Source organism: Varroa jacobsoni, unplaced genomic scaffold, assembly GCF_002532875.2.
Source record: "Varroa jacobsoni isolate VJ856 unplaced genomic scaffold, vjacob_1.0 scaffold_540, whole genome shotgun sequence".
NCBI lineage: Eukaryota > Metazoa > Arthropoda > Arachnida > Mesostigmata > Varroidae > Varroa > Varroa jacobsoni.
Window position 1 is genome coordinate 130,339 of NW_019213442.1, and position 21,255 is coordinate 151,593.

Genomic DNA, 21,255 nt, shown 5'->3' on the forward strand with positions numbered 1-21,255 from the left:
CCGGTTTATTGCAGAAAGGTAGCAAATAGCTGTGACCGTATCTTTACCTCGTTAGGGATTTCTGCTGACTGCCATTAGAACGCCTTCTTCGACTATGGGTCGGTGTAATACCGGTATTTTGACGCTTGCGATTTATTGGGGACTGTAATCGATGTATTTTCCAGATATCTTATAGAACATCACGTATCCGGTACTAAGAAACCTCTGCTTAAGCAATTTAACTTCCACTATGAGTGCGAATCTAAGTTCCCACGTCCTCACCTCCATAAATTTAAGCCCCAAAAAGTCTGTTCAACTTAGACCCAATTTGTCAGGAAATATCTTTGATTAAGAGAGTTTGGTCTACTTTAGCGTCTCTGTTTTTGTTTAGAGTAAATATATATTTAGCACAAAAAGGTTTCTCTGCTTGCTCCCGCATACAATCCACGACAGGGTCATCCGAATAGGTCCACTCCTACGTCAACTATAGCCCTTAAAGGTAATCACTTAGGATGTTTCCTTTTCAAGGCATCCAAAAATTTACCAGACAAGGAGATACGAGGTTGCTCAGTTTATAATTGGCAAAAAAAAAACGGAAGGGAATACTAATGTTACCACCGTAAAGTTATGCTGTAAGCATTACTTTGAACTGCACTTGAGCAAAGCTAAAACCAGCTGATCGATAAAAAAAAGTCTTGAGATTTTTCGTTAACTGAGCTTCGGCCTAGGGTGCCCCAGGGCTTTCGGCTCCTGAGACTCACACGACACCGTTACGAAAGATACCATGGGCCGCGCATGCAAAACCTTGTAGCCACAGATCCTTAACGTGACTGGAATTGGTTGCGCTATGTTGCTTCTAGACGTTGTCACGTGTCTGCGACATCTCAGACCCTCATTTTTCGAGCACAGGTCTACATTACTTGTGTCATTCACATTTGTACCTTTGCGGGCTCTAGGTTAGTCTGTCGTATTTACGTTTAGGGTATGTGTCAGTTAGATAACCTATATTACTATATAGGTTCTTTTGTGAGAAAAATCTCCGCAAGATGTTTTGCGATTATAGCCAGATTCGAACATGTAATCTATGCAAGACTACCGTATGATACCTTCTTAGTGTTACTTAAGCCTCACCCCACAACCGAGAGAAATAAAGGAGATATCGAAGAAAAGAAGAAATAAAAGAAGGAGACGTTACCTTTATTTGAGCATACTTATAATAATAATTAGTGCTTAGTACTTATAGTAATCAAGTGCGAAACCCAGCTACAGTGTACACGTACATTCGCGGGGTTGCACGCAGAAGACTGCTTCTATGACAAACAAATTAGCCTCCGATCTGGTCATACAACCATACACATGGCCGTATAGGGCCGATATTTAATACAGCATAATCCTTTTCGTAATTCTGACACATTGCGGTTTAGAAATAACAGGACTATATGTTTACATGCATATGGTATGCTATGCCATTGCGGTTTAGAAATAACAGGACTATATGTTTACATGCATATGGTATGCTATGCCATTGGGGAAAGCGAATTACCTAATAATACTAACGAAACAGTATCAAACGCAAGGGTCAAAAACAGCCGGGTAGTTAGGTATCGTACTAGCACTTTCGCTCGCCGTTGCATTCCAATTAAACGATGGCTATCGCCCCCACTGAGAGGTAGAATCGGCTACGAGGCATTTGTAGCTCGTCGAACGGTGGCTCTCTCGGTCTTTCTCAATGGCTTCCATGACCTCCAGATCAATCATCATTAATTAAATTTATTTTATTTTTTTAAATATTTAAATTTAAAAAAATTAAAAACAAAAAAAATAAATTTAAATAAATTAAAACTGCAGCAAAATCGTCGTTCGTCCCTTCGTACGTCCTATAGTCGATTGTGACGGTGTGTGTTATTTTCATATGTGTGCTATTGGCGGCCCAATGCAGCTATGCGTTCCGGTAGACTGAAAGACCTATTAAACCTGTTGCTAAAATAATAAAATGAGGAATTATATGGGAAGAGTCTTATCTGGGGGTTAGTGTCGCTTTAAGAGTTGCAGAAAAGTACTCCGTCGCTAACCCGAAGTCGCTCTCTCTGCGGCAGAAGAGAGTACCGCTCTGTAGTAGTACTTCAAACATCTGTGAGCGAAGCGCGCGTGATACGATCCCAGAGTCGAACAGAAGAACGATTTCTATTGTTCGTATTTTATCGAAAAATAGAAAGTCTGACGCGACGTAATTTGAATTCAATCCGCCTCATATGATATTCCGATGTTTAGGGGGCAAATTCTACACTCTCAGACTTCATCCCGTTTAAAGTGCATTTGTCTAACTCGTGCATTTCGTTCAGCCCCGATTATCACCAAATCCCTCCCTAAGAGCGCTTTCATATGTTAATGAAATGTTCTATGAGTTAGGACCAGTTGTATCGACTCCCAGTAGATGTTTTTGGCGCAAGCCAGCGCGCATTAGATGAACTTCTCGCAGGAACGATGCACTGTCCTACCAAGTGTATCCTCTCATCCGGCCACCCTTTTTGTCATTTCACGTTAAAAACAATAGCCAGTAACACAAAACCGTTTAAAAGGCTTACGTATGAAAGAATACTGCTTCAGTGTTCCATATAGACGGTGATATCAAATTCTTCAACGATACAGCGTTTTTGCCACCACCTGTGCCTTGACTGCTCAAACTGCGCGATCAATTCGGGTGATTCAGTCATCTCTTAAGGATATGTTACTGCAATCAATGACCCATTTACAAGAGTGGGTGACGCCCAGCGTACGCTTCACCACTTAATATTGCACGCACGCTGAACACCTAATTTTTGATGGCCATATCGATTATCTATGTTTAATCGGTATTATTTACTTGGTAAAATATTTACTGCAGAATCCCTTGTTTGCGAACGCACCTTGTTGACTTTTTCGATAGCAGGTAGGCGAACGCCCGTTTGATAGCGAGTCGGTACTGTCAGGCCGGGTATCCTCGACTCTAGCTCCAAAATGCTCTATGCATAGTAATTTTAGGGGTTCAAATCTGAGCTACTCGACGGCCGTACATGATCATGTTCTCAAGCAGTTAAGCCTGCACCGATCGTATCAGACGAGTCTTGTTCAAAGACTGTGGCTTTCCTCTCTACGTTTGCACGAGGTGTTGCAGAACACGCAGAGAAATTCTTTCGCCGATACTAACAGTTGTTTCTACTGTCGATTTTTGCATCATGGAGAAATTTTCGTCGAAGGAAAATCGAAAAATACCTATTAATTCACTTTTGGAAAAGCTGAATCAAAAATGATACCGATCAAAGCATCCGTCTGACCCTTGTAACATATGCCGTGCATCTGAGGTCGTCGTGAATAATCTGTAACAACGTTCACCTAGCCACATTCAGCTTCTTCGCTAACGTCCCGCTTGACCCAAACCAGATAGATCATCGGAAATGCTCTTTCGGACAGAACCGAATGATCTGAAGTACTCTTCTTTCTGTCGTTAATTTTTCGTTATGCTTTGCGGTTACATGATCCCGCGCCTTTCGTCAGCGCGTATTCAGTTACGACGAAGGATAGCGTCGATGAAAGTTATTCTGATCCATAATCTTGTTTACGCCGCGCCCAGCACATACATATTAGATAATAGTTGTCCTTAGCTCAATGCCCTAAAACGACGCACCGTTGCTCGTCATAACGAGTCTGTTGTTTCTATCTAGAATCAACACGGATTCTGTACACGCAATATATACCTATATATATATATATATATATATCGGTGCGCGTCGTAAAACTTGGCCGTGTTCCCACATATTGGACCCAACATATAATTTAAAACCGTCTGTATTCCAGGTTAGCTCTTTCTTGAACTCTCCACAGTGGCCCTAATCCTTGTAGCTTAACCGACCACCTCGTCTACCCTCAAAGTAGCTGGTCCCTCAGCGCCGACGATTCGGTCTCTTCTTATTTCCCTTTACAATGCAATGGGCAACATGTTTATATATATACAAATAACAGTTTCAAATCCGCCGCTTATATAGTAGAAACAAGGGCACAACGCACTGTGTTAAATACGGCGGCTATAAGGCCGTAAATACAACAAAGCCAAAAATTACCACTGTAATACCTCGTAACAACGAGAGTGAGTCGATATAGTGAACGCCTTAGGATAGCGTCGCGGGTCCTACGCAAGCAACAATTGTTATTACTAACAGTCATAATTATTTTTAAATGTATTAATATCAGAGGGATTGCAGTATCGCAGAGCTTACTATGGGCCGTCTTTTGTTAGTTTATTTTCTGCAGAGACAAAGCCGGGGGCTTATTTTTCATTGTGTAACATGCAACAACGGCTTTAAGTTAGTTTTAATGTACAGCCGGTTCTAACAAATCGCTAGATTCGAATACATGTCTCTCGACAAGCTTCATTCTTGGATGTTTTGTATCCCCGTTTTCTTTATAAAGCCTGCTGTTACTTTCGTGGCCATTTAACTCCCATTCAAGTTTTTGGGTTTTATTTAGTCGTCCTCATTTCATAAAATATTATTTCATTCTGCGAACATGGCCTGTTGCTTCTCATCTACCCATCTACTAGGTTTTTTGAGGTACTTATTGAGGCTGCTGTTCCTATGAGCACAAGCTCTTGCAGTTGCCTCTTCGGTACAACATCAAAAACTTGCCAGAAGAAAGGTTATGCGGGGTGGATCTCGTTGAACTTTTATGGCTTTTATTCAACAGACCTTTAAAACGACATGGCTAATTCAGGGTTAGTGTCAAGCAAAGGTGGCATTTTGGAGGGTCTACCCCAATCCAATGTGCCATCCGAAGTCGCTGGACGCCGCCTAAGAGTTTCTGAAGAAAAAAGCCAGCAAACACCTTATGACCTCGTTGCCTGTTAAGATGGGCCACAAACATCCGAACAAGTAAGCGTGTCATACAAAAACATTTCGAATTTTATTTATTGTCTCAGAAATATCTATGGACTTTCAACTTTTCAAGTCGTTTTAGACCCTTAACGTGCTAACCAAGTTCGCTGTTTTTAAACTGCATCGGCGTTTAGAGATAGCATCCTTTTGGCAAGCAAAACCTAGACGCATTTACAGTCAATTTTTTATTAATGTTTTTTAAAATTATTTTTTGCCTTATTTCTTAGTCAGCGCTGAATAGACATTTCCTATCCTTGCATTTTTCTTGTTACACGTTTTATTAAGATATTACTATTATTTCCCACTATAAATAGTAGGCGCTATTCGTTAGATAGGCCGCCGAATGGCATGACGAAAGTAATAGTGTATCTTAGATTAAAATACCTTGAGTGATCGTTGGAAGCGTGCTGGATAAATTACAGGTAGCTGCTAGGTATCTTACACGCTACCTCGGTTTCATAATATTGTCATGTATTTAATCAGATTCTGAACAGCTAGGATTGGGAAGCTTATTTCCCTAAAAGCGTCATTGTCTCTAAGGTAGTGCTTCGCATCTATTAGGTCGTGACATTGTGAACTCTTCGAACTCTCTTCGCTGGCTCAGTTCCTTTATCTTCAATCGAAGTATGATCAATTGTTTCATGCCATACAAATGTCATAAAAAACATACCTATCCTGCCGTTATAGGAGTCACTGGGGTATGTGAGTATATGAGGTTTCAACGAGAAACACGTTGAGCTTTAAATAGTTTTTCTGTTAAGAGGTTGTCAATATGTTTGAAAAAACGCTGTATTGTGGGAGTACTATCTGGTGATTATAGCGGATAACAGAGAGCTCGCACGTTTATTTCGGTGTGAGGTCAAACAGGTACACGTATTAAAGTCGTCCATTTCTACTCATTAGTACTGGCTGCTTAAGAAGGGCTAAAACAACGATACAACAGCCATGCATTGGCGATAGCTACCGCGCCCTTAATTTGACTGATACATTTCTTCCTCATATAGAAATCAACTCAACTCAAAAAGACCCTACTCTCTATATTAATCTGCCATCGTTTTTCCCCCGCTTAAGCTTATATCCTTCTATGCAGATCTTCTATTAAATTGGGCGCCGCCGTTATTACACCACGATAACATTGTTCGTCTGACTGCCTGATCAGACCAGGTCATGCATGGCATCATGCCAGTCTACAATTGCGCCTCCGATGAATACTAAAGGAGCAAGGACCAGCATTAAACGTCAGAAGCGGCTATTTTTGCCTAAATACGATTTTACTAGTGACCGGCCGTCTGTTCACAGTCAACGGTTCGACCAAGTACCGACTTGAAAACCACAATGTCAACAACAGCAGATCACTAACTTTTAAAGCTGCCACTGATTGCTTGCTACCAGAGGGGTAACAGCAGGTATTGCACCGTTGCATTTAGTACAAATGTGGGGGAAACGCCCTCTCCTCTGGCCCCCTTGGAAACAAAGCTTTCAGCCGGCGTTCATGTTTACACTTGCCTCGCGGTAGAGTATGGGAGTGTGCGGCGCTGCGCGATGACCATGGCGGCGTAACGGCGCCGTGGCCGTTGTAGCCAAATCGCGTTCAGTAAAAGCGTTCCCGGGACTCGAGCATAGAGAAAGCTAGATTCGTATAGAGGTAAATCGCACGTATGCAGACACACAGATATACGTCCCAGAGAAAAACAATGTCGCATAGGACAACAAAGTAGTCAACTCGATATTTTCACTGGCGTAACGATAAGGCAGCGCCGATAAGCTGGACAGATTGAAAACGTTGCAACTGGTTCGGAAACGCGCGTTGGCTGGCGGAAAAGAGTTAGAAAAACGAACGAATATTTCAGCGGTGCGTTTTTCGGTGGTTCAACAGGTGGAAGCCGTTCAAGAAGAAGCCGGATCCGTGGTCAGCTGGCCAATCGCCTGTGGCGGGGTTGCGGCACACGTTTAATCTTTCCGACGATGGCCTTGACGATGCGAAGCTCGATAGCTTCACAACGCTGATGAACAGCGGCCGTTATTTTAAATTAATTTTTGCCGCTATTAATGCTGTTTCCCATATGCGGCTGTATTTTTGGAGCGGGTCTTGATATTTGCTGGTTGCCATTGCTCAGCGCGGATAACTGCGAATTAATCTGTTGCGTAAGAGAAAGCACGAACAATAAAGGGTTTAATGTAAATTGCTTCAAAGCTTGTCCTGAAATCAAATGTGATGTCACTATTAATGTGGCACATGTGTTTCATTCCTTCGTATATGTCGACGCGGAGGAGCTTTGTACCATAAGTATACTGTACTGGTTTCAAAGAATTCTCATACTGATAAATGAGTTGCTCGAAAAAACGGGGGCACGTGCGAATTTTCTTCTTTAGGTGGCATAAAACCGAAATGAAAGCTATATGTTTTTTTTGACAAACGAACGTAAACGTAACAATGAACCTGAAATGAAGACGCAATTACATTGGCCTTCTCCAAAAATCCCCCGGCTACCGTTGTGCTCCAAGGCTAGCTAACGGCATCTAGTACGAACTCATTTCGACATTTTGCGAATACATCTTGCTTGACCGTTGCGTCCAACAGGTGTAAATTGGATCGTTCCGTTTGAGCTAAGATATGCGTGTTGGAAGATAGAACACTTAACTGAAACTGGTCCTACGGATAAACATGAGATTACTAGGGTTGCTACTGCAGAAATTTGCCTATCCTTACTATTTCTGAGCTATACATCGATCGCTGAATAGCTGGAAGTGCTCATGCGTTGTCACTGTACTCAATGGAACAACAAATCAACAAAACGAGCATGACGAATTCACTGTGTACCTGATTATTATATAGGTCTGTCAATGTTTTGCACGACCACTATTTTGTACTGTTGTAAAGCCATTTGCTACCTATATTATATGACGTATATACAAATTGCCATCTAGCATTGCTGTAAAATTATTATATATTATATAAAATAATTTCTAGAAGGCAATCTGCAGAAGTCAATGATCTGGGGATTTGTCTGACAATAGGGGTCAGCCAGTTGACAGAAGTGATGATCTTAGGCCCGAATCAACAGCGGTTAACCTTAAATATTCATTAAGTCTGAGGGAACTGAGTTAATTGTGTCTGTCTGCCTGCGTGACAGTCTTCGTGGTAATGAACAAAACGCAGACGGTATTTCGTTCCAACTCAATAAATACACAGATGCTATTTTGTTAGTACTTCCCAGTTATATCTGAATATAAAATACGGCAGTTATTTCATATCTCAGAAATTCTGAATCCGACTTTTGTGAACTGAAAACCGTGCTTAGCAGGGGCGGTTTAGCCCAGTTGATATGTTCCTTTATACGATATCAATCTTGAATTGAACTCAACTCGAGCATTTCCAGGACGCTCCATTTTCCATGAAGCCATGCTTCAGCCGAAGTAGGACACCCTTCAAATAGTAATGATTATTGATGAGGCATTAAATCTTAAATCCGCACAGTAACCCGTAAAAGCACACCGTAGAGCCGTTATATGTGACGCATTATAATCTACATTGATGTATGATTCAATCCAGCCGGCTGACGTATTGCGACTCTTTTATTTCTACCTGTTTTCTAATACGGTAATCTTCAGTTCACCGATTAGAAAATATGTGACAAAGAACTTACTCATAAAATAGTTGTCGATCAAATCAGGAACTTTCTACATGTTACAAAGTAAGTTCAGCCGACACGGCTGTGGAGTGATACTGGTGTGATTTCTAAATTGAACAGAATAAACGGCAGAAAACCGAAGCTCGGCTCGTTCAATGTATCAATCAACAAGGTTAGTAAAATTAAACTAGCGGACCACCTGAACAAATACGATCAGTTAGCTCGATGTGCTGGCATCATTTGTCCCGTTAAAACATGGTGTCCTGCATGTGCACACCCTGACCCAAATCTCACAAGGAAAAAAACCTCTACCGATTCTCTCATTGTCGGCTCGCTATCGTAACTACCGGTTGTGTACACGCGTATAGATTGAACCAACTTTACTGCCAATTTGGTCATTTCGACATGCTTGGACCGTTCGATTGCGTGGTTACGGCGGCCCGTATCCATGCAATGTCTAATGACCCCGGAGGCGACTTCAAGGACTCCGACCAAAACTTCCGCGTAGTCAAAAGATGCGCCTGTCGCTGTTAGCTGGATAACAGCGTTTATGTTTATTTTCATGAGAAAAAATATTCATTTATGATATTTTAGCGTGATAGCGAAACGTCAACCAATAGAATTGTTGGTATTGCACATGTAGTACGGTAACGTGTTATCTAGCGTGGCGTGATTGATCGTTCGCGTTTCTTTTCGTATCTATTTTAGTCAATACGCAACAATCAGTGTAGACAAGCTTCCATTGTACAAGAAAGCAAGAGTGAGCTGCCCTTTACGGCAGATCATTTTCTAGCCAAGATTGCTTACAGGAACGCATCCGAAGCGCCAGGTATATTGTACCCAGGCAAGTTCTAACTCATCGATTTTGATTAGTCTTAACCGAAACAATGGACAGTATATAGTGCTTTGCATTAATAGTGGCCGCAGGATAACTTGGACGGCCCAGCGTCTGACTGAAAAAAGGACAGAAAGAAGATCGCTGCCTTAGGTTCCGCCAACGACACAAAAATGCTACGCAGTTTGCATGAACAAAAGCCATTTTTGTCAGTGGCCTAACAGGACAATCGAATAGACTAAAAACAGATGGCGCTCGTGGTAACAATGGCCTCTCTAGCTGGTATTAGGAAAGCGAGACATTTCTAAAAAGAGGTTCAACCTAATATTAGGATCGGATACGTGGGGTTAGCTTCTACCGTTAGTGTTAGTAAATTGTGCAGAGACCTAATTCGGAACAACTTACAGAAGCTTCTAATTAGCTCGAATATGCTAAAATCTGGCCTCAGAAAAGGCGTAGTCATTCGTGGAGGTAGGCAAAGCCCAAGCTGCGTCAATGACGAGCTTAAAAGTGCCAATCAGAAGGACAACGATGTTGCTACCTATCTGTGACCTGAACGAATATGTACTCTCTGACAGTACGGCTCATTCTGATCAGATCTCTGGGTTGCTGGCTATTATTCCTTAACGCGAGACCATTTTGAAATATGGCAGCGACACGATTCAGTTATCTAATGATCACACAACAATTATACGTAATTATATAACTTGCTCCTCTAATTCCACAGCTCCTGCACTTTTTAGGATCGAACAGTATCTATTGTACATCTAATACGGTAGTTAGCACTACAAACTCTAAATTTGATTGTTGGAAATTGGGCCATCCAAATGCCAAAACGCACCTAGCTCTATTACGTTTTGTATTTACCGTATTTCTTTTACTGATAATATGTGAGCCTTTCTTTCCTGTTTGTTTTATAACGTATTATAGTAGGATTGTTATTCCGACACAACATTCAAGCTTTCACAATGAAAGCCTTCTAAAGGCATCGGAAATTTGTAGGCCTACAAGCAGATACGCCAGTCGGCCCCTAGTAAAGTAGTAAAAAAAAACGCTCAGCGTATTGGTCATATGACTTTCTTCTCTAATAACAAGCATAGTATAAAATAAGAATTTTAGAACATTATGAGAGAGCAGTTTTGCATAGGCTTGATTCATGTGGGTACGCATGCCCCTATCCAGATATATATATATATATATATATATATATATATATTCCTGTGTAGAACAAATGTCAAATTATTCTATGAAATAGATTTTGTTTACCGTCATATTCGGTTATTGACGGATACGCAGACAGACGACGAGGGGCAAACAGTTTTGAAAGGTTTGCTTTGACACTCGAAGCCGATAAGGCAAAACATGTAGATTTACAACTGGCAAAGGTAGACCTATGATTCACGCCAACGTTTTTAGAGACTGATATCGATTAATGACTTCATTGACAGCAGCTAGATTTAAGCACTGTATATATAGTTAAGTCTGTTAAACTAGATTGAATAATATAAGTATAATCTACCCGATAGAAGGCTCTAACGCCTGTATCAGCCTTTGGTTACATCGTAGATATATAGATTGGCGGCTGTTTATTTATATTAGGCTAAGCGTTCGACGATCGCATAACGCAGTTATTTAAAGTCGCGTAGATAATTCTAAATGCCTTCCGAAACGAAGGAACTGGATTCGTGCGAGAAGTCTGCCGCTTTAAATTTGCTCATACGCGTTCTCATTTTCTATCTCATAAACTTACAAGGTTAATACTCTTCTGTGTAGTTGCCATGATCGGTTTTGCAGCTGAGAGCAGTAACATTTAGATTAGGTCAGACTGATGGTAAATGTGTACCTCCCTGATACGTAGATAATACGCTGTAGTACCTATGTCAGACTGAGCCGATTTTTGCCCCTAAAGATAACGTCCTGCACCGATTTATATGGTAACCTTAAATAGTCATATATACTTACGCTAGTAATACTCTGAACCTAATCTTTTCTTTGCTTGTGCAGAACTTATGTAGCTTCTTTATAGATTCTATTTCGAGTTACGAAACTCATGAGGGCATAAAAAAAGCTAGATGTTCTATCTGACGGTTATATTGACGATGTACGTAATAGCTGAAAGTCTGAGCCGAAATTGCCACGCGTAACGACGTAACGGCACCGCCTAATGGCCAGATCATGCTGCAGCCTTAATAATAACAAAGTGCCTTAAGCCAATTACTAAGCAGTTGTTCTACCGCAAATAACTGGCATCGTTAAACTATGATTTGAGCTAACTATATTCATATATCTCACAAATATGAACAACTGTAAACCCACTTTCTACAAAATTCACCCTGTATATATTTATTTTTATCGGTCAAGTTTTTTTCGTTTTTTGAAAGCCTCTATGGTTTCTATTTATGTCAATCTACAATAGCGCATGGCATAAACCAGACGTTTTAGTCAATACCAGCTAAATATACTACGTACTTTGTAGAGACTAGACCTGGCCGCTTGCGTATATATATATATATATATTGTCTTTCCGCTCCATATGATCAAATTGCTCAGTATTATTAGCAAGATAGTGTAGAGTTTATGACAGAAGCAGGAGCCATTTCGTCCGTGTAATTTAGAAACAAATGTAATAGAAATAAATAAGCCTAAAACTATATGTATCTGTATAAGTTTATTAGGTAACGTTTTGCGTCTTCCGTTTTTTCGAAAACGTAACATTTCAGCTTACGTTTGATTGCACGCTGCTGTTCAACGTTAGTAATAAATTGATTCGATTTGTTAAGAATTTTATTAGATAGATAGAGAAGATTACGCCTCGTTACAGACAACCATTATTTGGGCTATTAATATAGTTGAGGGACTCGCGCTGGTCCTAGTAAGGCTGCCTCATGGGCCGTTCCATGTGCATCATGATGTAGCTCAACGATTTACGTGCATATGTCCTAGCTCAATAATTTCGCATGCTGAAGTGGTAAACAGCGCCAATGGCCGCCTGTACAAATGAAGCGTTAACGGAAACTGAAATCTTAGGAAATACGCGCACGATAACGCGATTGGAAAGGTAGCGCATTAAACAACAACCCTTTAAAACTGGCTTGAGAAAAATGAATGGAAAAGTTGATCGGCAACGAAGTTTTTGTTTTTCAGGGAACGTTCTGAACATAGTGCTGCATCTCTAGTGACCATAGGACTTAGGAAGAATGATAGATAATTGGTTCAAAAGAAAAACACCTGTTGTATAATCCAAAGAGGGACCGGACTCTGTGACGGTCTACCTTGACTTGTAGGCTAAAAGTTCAAGAAACCCTCGTTTTGCCTTTGAATGAAGATATGTGCCAGAGTGACTCCCAATGGTTTAACTTTCCGTTTATCAACGTGTTATCAAGGTGAATTTAAAAATGGAAAAAGGAACAATTACAACATAATCGAAACGTATTCTCATATGCTGAGCCTCTGTTGTTCCTTTTAACTTGTGATACTGTCGTTTAGCGTTGCTTCGAATTTTCATCAGGAGACAGGACTCGGCGTAAGCCTTCGGAATGCAGAAACAGAAGTAGGGTATTTTCTTTTCTTTGGCCTTAGTCGCGCGGCCAGTCTCATCCGGGTCCACTAAACTCGGCCTACATGATAACAGGGTGATTTGTAAATAAATCGCAACAAATGTATCTCGACTACATCGATACGTCCCAATGTTAATTTAAAAGATGACTTATGGCTTTTTTTCACGGAAAAGTTATTTATCTCCAAATAACTAAGCTTATGCCCAGACCATAGCCCTAAGTTACAGCTGACTCGAAATCTTCTGTTCGAAGCATGTATACGATCCTGGAAGCGCAACGCATTAGGCGTGATAAGCCATATTTCTAAACCATTATAATCACTGTATTATTCCAGCGATGGTAATAATGCAATGGAGGGCAAACCGTTTACTGTGACCCGACTGGAACCGAACCCTCTCAGCGCCACGATCAAAAAGCTGACAATAAAATCAAAACCTTTTCTGGTTTTGATTCTTAACAGATGCAAGGTAGCGTAGAGGCTGTAGACTTCCTTGTCCGTGCCCGTAGAGACCTCAAAGACGGTACCGCCGGCTCTGAAAAGAGGCATCTGCAAAGCTAAAAGCTTAGTTAAACCAGGTAAAGATAATGAGGCGAAATCAAAACCTAACCAATAAAAGCCCGGCCAAGTAGTTTCAGCTGCTTCATAGTCAGCTACTGCCACACTGCATGAAGCTGACCCAGTTACGCCTCAAATACAGGGCGAACTCTAGGAAAGCAAACAGTTAGAAGCCTTAGAGACGCAAACGAGGACAGTCAGGTTTGCAATCCAAGGGAAGGAAAGAACAACTAGAAAGAAAGCAACGGAGTCAAAATAGATAGCGGAATAAACACGAGCGATCTCAAGTGAAGGCTAGCATTATTTGACGAGGATTCGCTATAGTAAGTGGTACCCTCCAATTCCAACTGGAGCTCAGAATCAGGCCATCGTGTATGCGGATCGTGTGCTGCCAAGCTTTTTAAATTGACAAAAAAAATTCTATTCCCACTTTTAGTATTTGCAAAAGGGCTGTTCCGATAACTGTAATGCTGCCATCTCACTTACCTGTAAAATGTTGCCTCGGGGAAAATAATGAGGATTGTCGCAGAATCTCACTTAGTGTTAGTTTGTTTGAAGTTTTCGCTTAACAAAGGCCATGTTCAACTTAAGTTAGAATCGACTGAAACACGATAATTGGAATTTTGTTTTGATCGTAGTATATGCCTACGAGGTAACTAACTTAATATAACTTTTAACACTCTTTTCTAGCCTAGCGGCATTATTCCAACTTGCAGGCTACCAAATTCGCATGAGAAAAAGACCGGTTCTTCACCTCTTCCCCTAGGCTTTTACCAACCAACTAAGTTCCCTTAGGCAAAACAGAAAATTCAGGTAACTTTGTTGAAATGCATTCAAACTTAGCGTTAGTTTCTTACAAGCACACTACTAATTATTCTGAATAATCGCTTCAACGTTCACGTTGCTATACTTCTGCTTCGAAAAAAACATGGCTGACTCTCCATTCCGAAAACGCGCCATTGCGATCAATTTTTGAGCGAGATTCGCTATAGGATAAAATAGCAGCAGTGACTCTGGGTAGTTTCCAACACTGCAGCTGTCCTGCACTGGTTGTGCCCAACGCGTTAGGAGAGTTACGACCGCTATCAGCTGGTCTATCAGTCACATACAACGCACGTAGCTGTTGCCATTCGCGCGTATTTTTATATAGCAATTTAGCTTCCGTTCTTGAAAAAAGTCATGTCATCACTATGTAGATACGGTATGTGAGAATATGTTTTGGTGGGCAAGGAAAAAAGGCAAAAAACCTTTGTTGGAATGTACGGATCAACAAAAATCTGATATATCCGAGCTATAAAACTTAAGATTGTCCAAAGCGAGAAAAACAGCTTTTCTAAACAGAATATAAAGTATAGCGTCAATGAAATTCCTTCATGCAGAAATCATTAGGGATGCCAAGCAGAATTTTTTCTTATTTTTTTAATGAGTCATTTAGTCAAATTTGGCAAACGTTGGCCTTGTAGTTTTTGTCAAAGTAGCCTTTATTATAAACATGAAATTTTCAGCTACGCTTTAGGTAAAGCCGAGTTTCAAACGTTGCGTATTTTGCCAATGTATTATTTCTGTTGAGTAGATTAAAAGTAAAAAAATACGCATGTACGGTAATTGTTAGTAATGGCGGGTTGTTAGACGGAGCAAGTTAGCATTGATACAGCAATAGCAGCATGCCTATACACGTGCTAAGTCTCCGTGATAGTGCGGTCATGACCTGATTACCTGTTTAACTTAGAGACATGTTTGTAACTTAAACAGTTCTTACCCGTAAAGCTAACAAAGGGACAAATGCTGGGTTAAGGCCTAGAAAAACAATGTTTGATTTCTCCAGATTAGTGCGCTCTGAGGGACTGTTGTCCCGTTATTTACCGTTGCTTCGTATATTGTGTCAATTTGCTCAAGTTGAATGGGTTGATTTCATGTAACCATTATCAATTTTTTTGGTCCCCCATCCGGCCTCAAGAACTTTGGTTCAATGGGCATGGCTAGCAAAAATAAAATAGAGAGTTCGATGTTTTCACTAACTACCTACATTATTCTAAAAGACATTCCAGGTTCATGGCATCATTTTCTTTCCTATGCTACACAAGCATATTGTGCAAACAAGGCGCACTGCGTAATTCTGTCGGTCAGCAGCTCTGATCCAAGACAACTAGTAGAGAGTTGCGGGGGTTCTTACAAAAAAAAAAAATACGCAAGTTACAACATTTATTTTATGGCATAATTTATTGAATGAAACTACTACCTTTAATCCCATGGAGCATGTTATTTGCTCACAGTATGCGAAAATTTGACAAATTCATAAAACTAACTAGCTTTCCTTTGATTTACGTATTTTTTTCTAGTACATTCTAGGAAAATACCGCAAAAAAGAAATGACCATTTAATAAAGAAGGACTAGATGGTTCAATGCACAATAAATTCAAGGTAGTAAACATTCGTGTAATTTCCCAACTATAGCATTTTTCTGCTCAACTTATTATTTTTAGTCATTGGCTCATTACTTAGTGACCGTTGGTTCGAGGCGGTCAGATACAGATTTCATCCAGTAAGGCTTTTTCAAATAAGTGGCGGGACAAGTAAAAACTTTGGGCCTAACATAAGGTATTCTGTTGCTAGCAATTATACAATCACCAAATGACTAGGCGTTTCGTTAATGAACAGCACTAGGAACATTTGGCCCATTGTACCTACGTTAATTCAGACCCAGAAATAGCTAATGCCACTACATATCAGCTATAATTGTCGTAGTTAGCAAGCGATAACGAGCTATCTACCACAACTAGTTTATCTAAACGTGCCACGTGGGGACGGTTACGATGGCCGGTACTGTTTGTCAGACTGGCGCCGGCTGTGTTTAACGCAAACGAACACGATGTAGCGAATATATTTCGTAACTCGTAGCAGAATATATGTTTACTAATGAACTGTGTTTTTCACAGGATTGCCTAGAGTGACATTCAGTGATACATATTTATTATTGAGCACATTATAAGATGGTTCGTTACGCAGAGTCGCAAATCCTCTAGAGGGAGCATGTGGCAGCAATGCAGGATCTGTCACTTTTACCATTGGCCTCAAACACAGCTTGAGAAATAAACTAAATTAGATTGAATTCGTGCCGACACTCTCTAGGAACTAAATAGGTCAAGTAGAGAGGCGCTGAAGTACAGATTCGTATATCTGTACGAGTAAGACCTTTTGCATTCTATCCGCTGAAATATATGTATGCCTAGGCGAAAACAGTTGTGGAAATTTCAATTTTTTTTTACGCACCATTGGCTCGTTCAAATGATCACCTTTTCGTCTTATTGTCCGGGAAAAACAATCCTTTTCGGTGATTTCATAAAACCACAGCCTCGTCGTAATTGCCAATGAAGATTAATAAACTAATATTTAATCCCAAGAACCAACGGAACGTTACCGCATTTATTTAATTTTAGTTATAAGTAGCATGCTACGGACAGAACTAATGAACGATTTTAATTAGTTTACAGTTAAGTTTAACATCGGAGCAGCCTCACCTATCTTTTCGACAGACCTATTTGCTAAAGGATTAGAGTTCAATGTCTTGTTTACTTGGGAATCCTTGATTTGAATGTATCGGGTGCGATGACAAAAAGACCTCGCGAAATTTCATGCCAGGCCAGAATAACAACTTCTCGTCGAGCAATCGTTCGCCTTCAGTTATGGCTACAACTGCACGGGTTACCAGCTGCCGATTCGACTCGGTCTGCAAATCTATATCTGTGTCCAACTTGACTAACGTATTGGGTGGCGCTTTTTCAGTTATTCTCACCGATCGTCTAGTGGAGAACGTTTCAAGGACACAATAGTCCCAGTCGTTCTTCTGCCTATTTGATCTTGACCGTTAGAAGTGAAGCCAAACATCATATCGCAATAGGACCATAGTATCGTTGAATTGTCAACGGTCCATGCAAAATAGCTGTTTATTTATAACATCGATTTAGACGGAACTGCGAAGAGCGAACCCGCAACGATATCGACGCGGTCAAACTCGGAACAATTTCTCGCGCTCTTATTAGGTTAGAAACGACTGAGAAGAAGAAAGGAACTCGCCAAACGGTTGCCAGTTGGCAATAGGCTACAGTTCCTCTACTCGTCATCGCAAGAGGCTGGGACGGAACTAAAAGACGCTGGGTCTATTGACACACAGTAGGGCTCTGGTCAGGGAAAAAAAATCGCTTTTGGAGGTAAAATCGTCGATGCCATTGTCAGCCAGTATGGTAATAGGGCGCATTGAATAGCGCACAGTGTACAGACGAAACGGTGGAGCTATTCAAATGCTACTTACGAATACAATTAACAATCCATTATAGCTTTACAGCTAAAGCTAAAAACGTTGAAACGTAGACAAAGTACTTGAGCTTTCGCTATATATAAACGCTTTTAAATGATGTCTTTTGCTACGCAGGCAAATCGCTTGTTAAGCGAATGCATAATGTAGGTGGACGAAAACAGTCAACGGTTTTCGTCGATACCCTTTAGATTAGAAAGAAAATATGGCGTGCCCCAGGGACTCACTCAAAGAAAACAAGCCGATCCATGTTTCACGCTAGCTTCCTCTAATCGTAGCTAGGCGCCTTTAGAGTTACACTGCAGTGCTAGCTTTTAACGCCGTACCAGCAACAGCCGAGTCAGCGTTGACAGTCCCTAAGACCGCGATAGGCAAACACTTCCAGTATAGTAACAGCGTGACCAGCACCTTTGGCCTAGTGTCTTTCACAAACTTCTATTTGCTAGCTATTTCTGCTTTCGAGTTACGCAACTGATTCGTGATCCCTCCCACGACGCGCTAAGCGAGGTTTCTTCTGCCAGCGTGTGTCCTTGCTGATCGTTGATGAGCGAATTCATCATAAAAATGTACAGTTCAGTACTTCTATCGTCGTCGTAGTTATTTTAGTCGAATTGCGCTATCAGTTTGCGCATGCGCGGCAATGTCGCCTTGACATGGCAGGAAACGTTAGAGAAAAAATAAAAACTCATCGGTAATATAGTAATTTAACACACACTAAACATCGAGAGAACGTTTGTTTGTTTGTTTTTTTTTGTTATATAAACAAGAAAAACCTATAGAAGTCTCTAAAGGAAGAAAAAATGTAGTAACACTGGCTTGCTCGCATACATCGAGACCTATAATGACGATCGGCAATATCTATTAGATAAAGTATACGCATACTGAAAGTGACTGTGACTGGCTAAGGGTGTCTGCTAAATTTCATTGAAGTCAACTTTATTTACGGCTAACCATTTTTTCTACTGGCGATTGACTGCCTTTGATAGTGAAAACATGCATATAAATATACAGTGGACAGCAATAAAAGCGCCAAAAATTAATTGTTTCTATAGTGTCATATAATTATATTCTTAAAATAACGTCTTTTTAGGATTTCGAACAAAGCCATTTTCAAGTAATAAATCTGAAGGCAGAACGCCATTTGTCAGCCTACCGAGAATCCAGAACGCGAGCAGAGAACGGATCATGTACTGACCATTCTAACCATAGAAACACCGGCAAAAAATTTGTATATAAACAATGAGTACAGAAATAACAGTAAGAAGAAGAGAAACTGAGAGAGTCCGTGTCAGATTTTTCTGAAATAAAACATACTGATCAAATTAGAAGATCAAAGAGTATAAATCACATGTTGCCAGAAGGCAAAATATAGATAAATAATGAACTATTTAGGAAAGAGCTTGATTCGACATTAATTCGACTGATCAAGTCATCCAAGTCAGAACAAAATTGCTACAAAATGGATACACTTAATTTCAGTCGTGACCGGGCAAAAATATAAAAAGATACACATAAAAACGGGGCTATCTATCGTAGCTACTCAAAAACCTCGGGTATTACATATTACAATAAATTGAAAAGCCTGTGAAACTTGACCAATGACTATTTTGACAGTTATCTCGATGGAAACAGCGGCTTTTCAGAAACAAATTACTTCTTATACTTAAGGCAAATGAGCTCGTAGAACTTTTTCATGGACTTACGTATGCGTTAAAAGTAGGTGACGATTTCGTATCATAAAGGAAAACGTTCGCATACCTTTCACGACGCCTGTCTATAAACCCTGTCTAAATAAATGTTTATAGTAGAGAAAATGTTTAATGGTCGGTTAACTTAATTTCTAGATAGAAATAATAATTATTGACAAAAAAATATCTATCTGGATCAAAACGTTAAAAGCGTGATGGTGATGGTTAGAGAAATCCCGAAGGCCTCTATGAGTCTCTATGAGGCGGCAAAATGAACGCAGGATCACGCATAATTAGGCCAAACAATCTCTTTTTTCATAGAGCTAGAACTAGAGCAGACTAAAATACTTGAGGTTCAGCTTGAAGTGAAGGAATAAGTTACAAGATGCCACAGATACGCAAGCTCCACAGCACTAAATAGCAAACCAAGCGGAAATAAGGGGGTAATACTATTGATGATGATAATAATAGACAGATGTTTCGAGTTTTGCGAATACGGTTGGTGAATGCCGTCAGGTGTTGCTATGGTTGATGGAGCAGGCTCATAGTAACTCGTAGCCGAAGTCACTAGGAATTGCTTCGGAACTATTGATGGCCATAATAATCGTATTAAGAAGAGGTCATTTTACCCGATGACATCATCACAATAAGATGGGCTTGATATCCCGTTCATGGGAGCGGACAACAGACACGAGTACTCAGGTCTGACGTACAAAGCTGATGTCATTTAGAAGATTTTGAGAAGACTAAGGGTATACTATTATATAAATTAAAGAGCTCATCTTTAGCTAAATCGCAAAAAAAACTCACCAGAGCAGTTACATACTTTATATGGTAGACTTAGATTTATAGTCTATTCTAGGACGAAGGCACAGGCTCTTCGTATCAATTTCTACAAAGAACGATAAAAGCGAAATAATATTTATAATGAAATGAGACAAGTGAGATTTTTTTAAAATAAAAAATTCTCCAGTCCTAGTATATTCCGGCAGCAATCGGTTGAAAGAACAGAAGGTTAGAATTAAGCACAGACAGAGGCTTACCAAATTGTGATGATTAAATTTAACATTTTTAGATTATAGGTTTGTGAAGAGCAGACGACTACAGTTAGACTTCTCATACACGCTAATACGCCTGCTCTAAGCGTACCTAAAGAGCATTTTCTTCCAACGACTCTATGAATCAGTCACTTTATTTATCTAAACGAATAAAAACGAAAATCAAAATAATATATAAAATCTGTAAAGGACACGGCCGAATGAGCTGCTCTTTCAATACAGAGTTATGACGAAGAGTCGACAATTGAGGCATCCACCTTTACAGGCCATATGCGTGTAACGCTGCCTGGCTGCTATTTATTATTTGGATATATTGTATTCCGCCGACTCAAGAGAAGACTTGCCCTATTTTACAATCGTCTGCAATAAACTGGTCGAGCGATGCCCGTGCCCCCGTTGAAATTTCAGCCCAGCATTTCTAAGAAAGGCAGAGATACGAAGCGAATGCTCAGGCCATTGTGGACAAAAAGCTTTGTTGTGGCTGTCGTCTGAACAGTGACTAGCGGTGTCAACAACAATTTCGGCTCTCAGTATCATTTGAATATCGGCGGTAGTCTATGCAACGGACGAAACAAATGCTTCCTGTCAATAATGGCTTCGCAAACCACCCACCGTTATCCTAGTCAGCAAAGAGAATTCGCGTACAGACGGTCTGTGTCGCAATAGATAATGTGGTTAGTGAATACCGTCAACTATTGCTATGGCTGACGGAGTAACACGTAGCTGAGCGT

General features: G+C 40.4%; 1 protein-coding gene across 2 annotated transcripts in view; it reads left to right on the top strand.

The window, feature by feature from the left end:
• LOC111261271 (uncharacterized) overlaps nt 1-21,255 on the top strand; it is a 36,717-nt gene that overhangs the window by 9,800 nt on the left and 5,662 nt on the right. The window lies entirely within an intron of this gene.